Here is a 7,500-nt window from a genome sequence, read left to right on the forward strand (position 1 = left end):
CCGCCCCCCGGGCCGGGGCTCCAGTCGACATGGAGCCAAACTCGGTTTTGACCCCCTCCTGCAGCACGGTCCGGCCCCGGAGGTTCCTCCGTCCGACCTCCTGGAACCCAAGATGGGCATCCAGGGTCCCGAAATCCGTGTCCCCGAAAATCTCCGCGAACCTTTCCTGGCAATATTGTAGATGCGGCACCCGGCCCAGCCACCGGGGGCAACCGCCGAAAGTGTCCGCCCTCCTGGAGCGAAGGCCCGGGCAAGGCCCGTTTCAAAAACCTCATACGGACTTCCGGAGCCCGAGCCCCGGCGCCAGGTCGACCCAGGGCCGACCTCCCGGGCCCCAGAGAGGCTCGTCTCCGCCGCGGAAGCCGCCCGCCGCCCGCGCCGAAGGCCCCCGGGCCCGCCCGGCCTCCGGGCAGGGCACCGGGGAGAAGTAGGAATCGTGGCCGGGCTCCTGGAACTCCTGCCCGGCCTGCCACGCGGAAGCATGCCGGGTTCTCCCGCCGCGCCGTGCAGGTTCTTCCGCCCCTCGCCGGGGTAGCCGGGCTCCAACCGCTGGGCCCCGCAGCGTGGAAGGGCCCCTGCGAGTCGCCCCCCGGCCTGCACGCCCGCCGTGCAGTCGACCGGGTCGAAGCCGGAATCGCGGCCGGGTTCCTGGAACTCTCGCCCGGCCTGCCCGCCCGGCCCGCCCCCCGGGCCGGGGCTCCAGTCGACTTGGAGCCAAACTCGGTTTTGACCCCCTCCTGCAGCACGGTCCGGCCCCGGAGGTTCCTCCGTCCGACCTCCTGGAACCCAAGATGGGCATCCAGGGTCCCGAAATCCGTGTCCCCGAAAATCTCCGCGAACCTTTCCTGGCAATATTGTAGATGCGGCACCCGGCCCAGCCACCGGGGGCAACCGCCGAAAGTGTCCGCCCTCCTGGAGCGAAGGCCCGGGCAAGGCCCGTTTCAAAAACCTCATACGGACTTCCGGAGCCCGAGCCCCGGCGCCAGGTCGACCCAGGGCCGACCTCCCGGGCCCCAGAGAGGCTCGTCTCCGCCGCGGAAGCCGCCCGCCGCCCGCGCCGAAGGCCCCCGGGCCCGCCCGGCCTCCGGGCAGGGCACCGGGGAGAAGTAGGAATCGTGGCCGGGCTCCTGGAACTCCTGCCCGGCCTGCCACGCGGAAGCATGCCGGGTTCTCCCGCCGCGCCGTGCAGGTTCTTCCGCCCCTCGCCGGGGTAGCCGGGCTCCAACCGCTGGGCCCCGCAGCGTGGAAGGGCCCCTGCGAGTCGCCCCCCGGCCTGCACGCCCGCCGTGCAGTCGACCGGGTCGAAGCCGGAATCGCGGCCGGGTTCCTGGAACTCTCGCCCGGCCTGCCCGCCCGGCCCGCCCCCCGGGCCGGGGCTCCAGTCGACATGGAGCCAAACTCGGTTTTGACCCCCTCCTGCAGCACGGTCCGGCCCCGGAGGTTCCTCCGTCCGACCTCCTGGAACCCAAGATGGGCATCCAGGGTCCCGAAATCCGTGTCCCCGAAAATCTCCGCGAACCTTTCCTGGCAATATTGTAGATGCGGCACCCGGCCCAGCCACCGGGGGCAACCGCCGAAAGTGTCCGCCCTCCTGGAGCGAAGGCCCGGGCAAGGCCCGTTTCAAAAACCTCATACGGACTTCCGGAGCCCGAGCCCCGGCGCCAGGTCGACCCAGGGCCGACCTCCCGGGCCCCAGAGAGGCTCGTCTCCGCCGCGGAAGCCGCCCGCCGCCCGCGCCGAAGGCCCCCGGGCCCGCCCGGCCTCCGGGCAGGGCACCGGGGAGAAGTAGGAATCGTGGCCGGGCTCCTGGAACTCCTGCCCGGCCTGCCACGCGGAAGCATGCCGGGTTCTCCCGCCGCGCCGTGCAGGTTCTTCCGCCCCTCGCCGGGGTAGCCGGGCTCCAACCGCTGGGCCCCGCAGCGTGGAAGGGCCCCTGCGAGTCGCCCCCCGGCCTGCACGCCCGCCGTGCAGTCGACCGGGTCGAAGCCGGAATCGCGGCCGGGTTCCTGGAACTCTCGCCCGGCCTGCCCGCCCGGCCCGCCCCCCGGGCCGGGGCTCCAGTCGACTTGGAGCCAAACTCGGTTTTGACCCCCTCCTGCAGCACGGTCCGGCCCCGGAGGTTCCTCCGTCCGACCTCCTGGAACCCAAGATGGGCATCCAGGGTCCCGAAATCCGTGTCCCCGAAAATCTCCGCGAACCTTTCCTGGCAATATTGTAGATGCGGCACCCGGCCCAGCCACCGGGGGCAACCGCCGAAAGTGTCCGCCCTCCTGGAGCGAAGGCCCGGGCAAGGCCCGTTTCAAAAACCTCATACGGACTTCCGGAGCCCGAGCCCCGGCGCCAGGTCGACCCAGGGCCGACCTCCCGGGCCCCAGAGAGGCTCGTCTCCGCCGCGGAAGCCGCCCGCCGCCCGCGCCGAAGGCCCCCGGGCCCGCCCGGCCTCCGGGCAGGGCACCGGGGAGAAGTAGGAATCGTGGCCGGGCTCCTGGAACTCCTGCCCGGCCTGCCACGCGGAAGCATGCCGGGTTCTCCCGCCGCGCCGTGCAGGTTCTTCCGCCCCTCGCCGGGGTAGCCGGGCTCCAACCGCTGGGCCCCGCAGCGTGGAAGGGCCCCTGCGAGTCGCCCCCCGGCCTGCACGCCCGCCGTGCAGTCGACCGGGTCGAAGCCGGAATCGCGGCCGGGTTCCTGGAACTCTCGCCCGGCCTGCCCGCCCGGCCCGCCCCCCGGGCCGGGGCTCCAGTCGACATGGAGCCAAACTCGGTTTTGACCCCCTCCTGCAGCACGGTCCGGCCCCGGAGGTTCCTCCGTCCGACCTCCTGGAACCCAAGATGGGCATCCAGGGTCCCGAAATCCGTGTCCCCGAAAATCTCCGCGAACCTTTCCTGGCAATATTGTAGATGCGGCACCCGGCCCAGCCACCGGGGGCAACCGCCGAAAGTGTCCGCCCTCCTGGAGCGAAGGCCCGGGCAAGGCCCGTTTCAAAAACCTCATACGGACTTCCGGAGCCCGAGCCCCGGCGCCAGGTCGACCCAGGGCCGACCTCCCGGGCCCCAGAGAGGCTCGTCTCCGCCGCGGAAGCCGCCCGCCGCCCGCGGCGAAGGCCCCCGGGCCCGCCCGGCCTCCGGGCAGGGCACCGGGGAGAAGTAGGAATCGTGGCCGGGCTCCTGGAACTCCTGCCCGGCCTGCCACGCGGAAGCATGCCGGGTTCTCCCGCCGCGCCGTGCAGGTTCTTCCGCCCCTCGCCGGGGTAGCCGGGCTCCAACCGCTGGGCCCCGCAGCCTGGAAGGGCCCCTGCGAGTCGCCCCCCGGCCTGCACGCCCGCCGTGCAGTCGACCGGGTCGAAGCCGGAATCGCGGCCGGGTTCCTGGAACTCTCGCCCGGCCTGCCCGCCCGGCCCGCCCCCCGGGCCGGGGCTCCAGTCGACATGGAGCCAAACTCGGTTTTGACCCCCTCCTGCAGCACGGTCCGGCCCCGGAGGTTCCTCCGTCCGACCTCCTGGAACCCAAGATGGGCATCCAGGGTCCCGAAATCCGTGTCCCCGAAAATCTCCGCGAACCTTTCCTGGCAATATTGTAGATGCGGCACCCGGCCCAGCCACCGGGGGCAACCGCCGAAAGTGTCCGCCCTCCTGGAGCGAAGGCCCGGGCAAGGCCCGTTTCAAAAACCTCATACGGACTTCCGGAGCCCGAGCCCCGGCGCCAGGTCGACCCAGGGCCGACCTCCCGGGCCCCAGAGAGGCTCGTCTCCGCCGCGGAAGCCGCCCGCCGCCCGCGGCGAAGGCCCCCGGGCCCGCCCGGCCTCCGGGCAGGGCACCGGGGAGAAGTAGGAATCGTGGCCGGGCTCCTGGAACTCCTGCCCGGCCTGCCACGCGGAAGCATGCCGGGTTCTCCCGCCGCGCCGTGCAGGTTCTTCCGCCCCTCGCCGGGGTAGCCGGGCTCCAACCGCTGGGCCCCGCAGCCTGGAAGGGCCCCTGCGAGTCGCCCCCCGGCCTGCACGCCCGCCGTGCAGTCGACCGGGTCGAAGCCGGAATCGCGGCCGGGTTCCTGGAACTCTCGCCCGGCCTGCCCGCCCGGCCCGCCCCCCGGGCCGGGGCTCCAGTCGACTTGGAGCCAAACTCGGTTTTGACCCCCTCCTGCAGCACGGTCCGGCCCCGGAGGTTCCTCCGTCCGACCTCCTGGAACCCAAGATGGGCATCTAGGGTCCCGAAATCCGTGTCCCCGAAAATCTCCGCGAACCTTTCCTGGCAATATTGTAGATGCGGCACCCGGCCCAGCCACCGGGGGCAACCGCCGAAAGTGTCCGCCCTCCTGGAGCGAAGGCCCGGGCAAGGCCCGTTTCAAAAACCTCATACGGACTTCCGGAGCCCGAGCCCCGGCGCCAGGTCGACCCAGGGCCGACCTCCCGGGCCCCAGAGAGGCTCGTCTCCGCCGCGGAAGCCGCCCGCCGCCCGCGCCGAAGGCCCCCGGGCCCGCCCGGCCTCCGGGCAGGGCACCGGGGAGAAGTAGGAATCGTGGCCGGGCTCCTGGAACTCCTGCCCGGCCTGCCCCGCGCATGCATGCCGGGTTCTCCGGCCGCGCCGTGCAGGTTCTTCCGCCCCTCGCCGGGGTAGCCGGGCTCCAACCGCTGGGCCCCGCAGCCTGGAAGGGGCCCTGGGAGTCGCCGCCGGCCTGCACGCCCGCCGTGCAGTCGACCGGGTCGAAGCCGGAATCGCGGCCGGGTTCCTGGAACTCTCGCCCGGCCTGCCCGCCCGGCCCGCCCCCCGGGCCGGAGCGCCAGTCGACATGGAGCCAAACTCGGGGTTGACCCTCGCCTGCAGCACGGTCCGGCCCCGGAGGTTCCTCCGTCCGAGCTCCTGGAACCCAAGATGGGCATCTAGGGTCCCGAAACCCGTGTCCTCGAAAATCTCCGCGAACCTTTCCTGGCAATATTGCAGATGCGGCACCCGGCCCAGCCACCGGGACGAACCGCCGAAAGTGTCCGGCCTCCTGGAGCGAAGGCCCGGGCAAGGCCCGTTTGAAAAACCTCATACGGACTTCCAGGGCCGGAGCCCCGGCGCCAGGTCGACCGCGGGCCTCCCTCCCGGGGCCCAGCACGGCTCGTCTCCCCCGCGGGAGCAGCCCGCCGCCCTCGCCGAAGGCCCCCGGACCTGCCCGGCCTCCGGGCAGGGCACCGGGGAGAAGCCGGAATCGCGGCCGGGCTCCTGGAACTCTCGCCCGGCCAAGCCGCTCGGCCCGCCCCTGGGCCGGAGCTCCAGTCGACATGGAGCCAAACTCGCGGTTGAACCTCTCCTGCAGCACGGTCCGGCCCCGGAGGTTCCTCCGTCCGAGCTCCTGGAACCCAAGATGGGCATCTAGGGTCCCGAAACCCGTGTCCCCGAAAATCTCCGCGGACCTTTCTCGGCAATATTGTAGATGCGGCACCCGGCCCAGCCGCCGGGAGCAACCGCCGAAAGTGTCCGGCCTCCTGGAGCGAAGGCCCGGGCACGGCCCGTTTGAAAATCCTCATACGGACTTCCAGGGCCGGAGCTCGGGAGCCAGGTCGACCCCGGGCCTCCCTCCCGGGCGTTAGGGCGGCTCGTCTCCCCCGCGGGAGCAGCCCGCTGCCCGCGCCGAAGGCCCCCGGACCCGCCCGGCCTCCGGGCAGGGCACCGGGGAGAAGCCGGAATCGCGGCCGGGCTCCTGGAACTCTCGCCCGGCCAAGCCGCTCGGCCCGCCCCTGGGCCGGAGCTCCAGTCGACATGGAGCCAAACTCGCGGTTGAACCCCTCCTGCAGCACGGTCCGGCCCCGGAGGTTCCTCCGTCCGAGCTCCTGGAACCCAAGATGGGCATCTAGGGTCCCGGAAACCGTGTCCCCGAAAATCTCCGCGGACCTTTCTCGGCAATATTGTAGATGCGGCACCCGGCCCAGCCACCGGGACGAACCGCCGAAAGTGTCCGCCCTCCTGGAGCGAAGGCCCGGGCACGGCCCGTTTGAAAAACCTCATACGGACTTCCGGAGCCCGAGCCCCGGCGCCAGGTCGACCCAGGGCCAACCTCCCGGGCCCCAGAGAGGCTCGTCTCCCCCGCGGGAGCAGCCCGCCGCCCGCGCCGAAGGCCCCCGGACCTGCCCGGCCTCCGGGCAGGGCACCGGGGAGAAGCCGGAATCGCGGCCGGGTTCCTGGAACTCTCGCCCGGCCCGCCCCTGGGCCGGAGCTCCAGTCGACATGGAGCCAAACCCGGGGTTGACCCCCTCCTGCAGCACGGTCCGGTCCCGGAGGTACCCCTGCCCGACCTCCTGGAACCCAAGATGGGCAACTAGGGTCCCGAAAAGCGTGTCCCCGAAAATCTCCGCGGACCTTTCCTGGCAATATTGTAGATGCGGCACCCGGCCCAGCCACCGGGGGCAACCGCCGAAAGTGTCCGCCCTCCTGGAGCGAAGGCCCGGGCACGGCCCGTTTGAAAAACCTCATCGGGACTTCCAGGGCCGGAGCCCCGGCGCCAGGTCGACCCCGGGCCTCCCTCCCGGGGCCCAGCACGGCTCGTCTCCCCCGCGGGAGCATCCCGCCGCCCGCGCCGAAGGCCCCCGGACCTGCCCGGCCTCCGGGCAGGGCACCGGGGAGAAGTCGGAATCGCGGCCGGGCTCCTGGAACTCCCGCCCGGCCTGCCCCGCGGAGTCCTGCCCGGGCTCCCGCCGCCTTGGCCCGGGACGACCACCCCTCGGCGGGGTGCCTCGGCTCCGACCCCGGAGGCCCGGGTCCCTGCCGGGGCCCTTGGACCCGCCCCCCGGGCTGCCCTTCCACGGAGCCCTTGACCGGGACGAGATCGGAATTGTGGCCGAGCTCCTGGAACTCTCGCCCGGCCTGACCGCCTTCTCCGGCCCTTTTCCGGTTTTCCCCGTTGACCTGGCTCCAAACTCGGGTTTGGCCCCTCAGCACGGCAGGGTTCTGCCCCGAAGATCCCTCTGACCGGCTTTCTGGAACCGAACATGGGCATTGAGGGTCCTTAAAAACGTGTTCTCGAAAATCTCCGCGAACGTTTCTTGGCTATATTGTAGATGCGGCACCCGGCCCAGCCACCGGGACGAACCGCCGAAAGTGTCCGCCCTCCTGGATCGAAGGCCCGGGCAAGGCCCGTTTCAAAAACCTCATACGGACTTCCGTGGGGGGGGCGGGCACCAGGTCAACCCCACGTATGCCTATGGGGATTTTCGCTCCCCAGGTCAACCCCATGGATGCCTATCGGGATTTTCGCTCCCCAGGTCAACCCCATGGATGCCTATGGGCTTTTTCGGTCCCCAGCTCCACCCCAAGTATTCCTAGGGGCTTTTTCGCTCCCCAGCTCCACCCCATTTATTCCTATGGGGATTTTCAGTCCCCAGGTCAACCCCAAGTATTCCTAGGGGCTTTTTCGCTCCCCAGCTCCCCCCCCATGTATTCCTAAGGGCTTTTTCGGTCCCCAGCTCCACCCCAAGTATTCCTAGGGGTTTTTTCGCTCCCCAGCTCCACCCCATGTATTCCTAGGG

The sequence above is a fragment of the Alligator mississippiensis genome, unplaced genomic scaffold, assembly GCF_030867095.1.
Source record: "Alligator mississippiensis isolate rAllMis1 unplaced genomic scaffold, rAllMis1 scaffold_62, whole genome shotgun sequence".
NCBI classification, from domain to species: domain Eukaryota; kingdom Metazoa; phylum Chordata; order Crocodylia; family Alligatoridae; genus Alligator; species Alligator mississippiensis.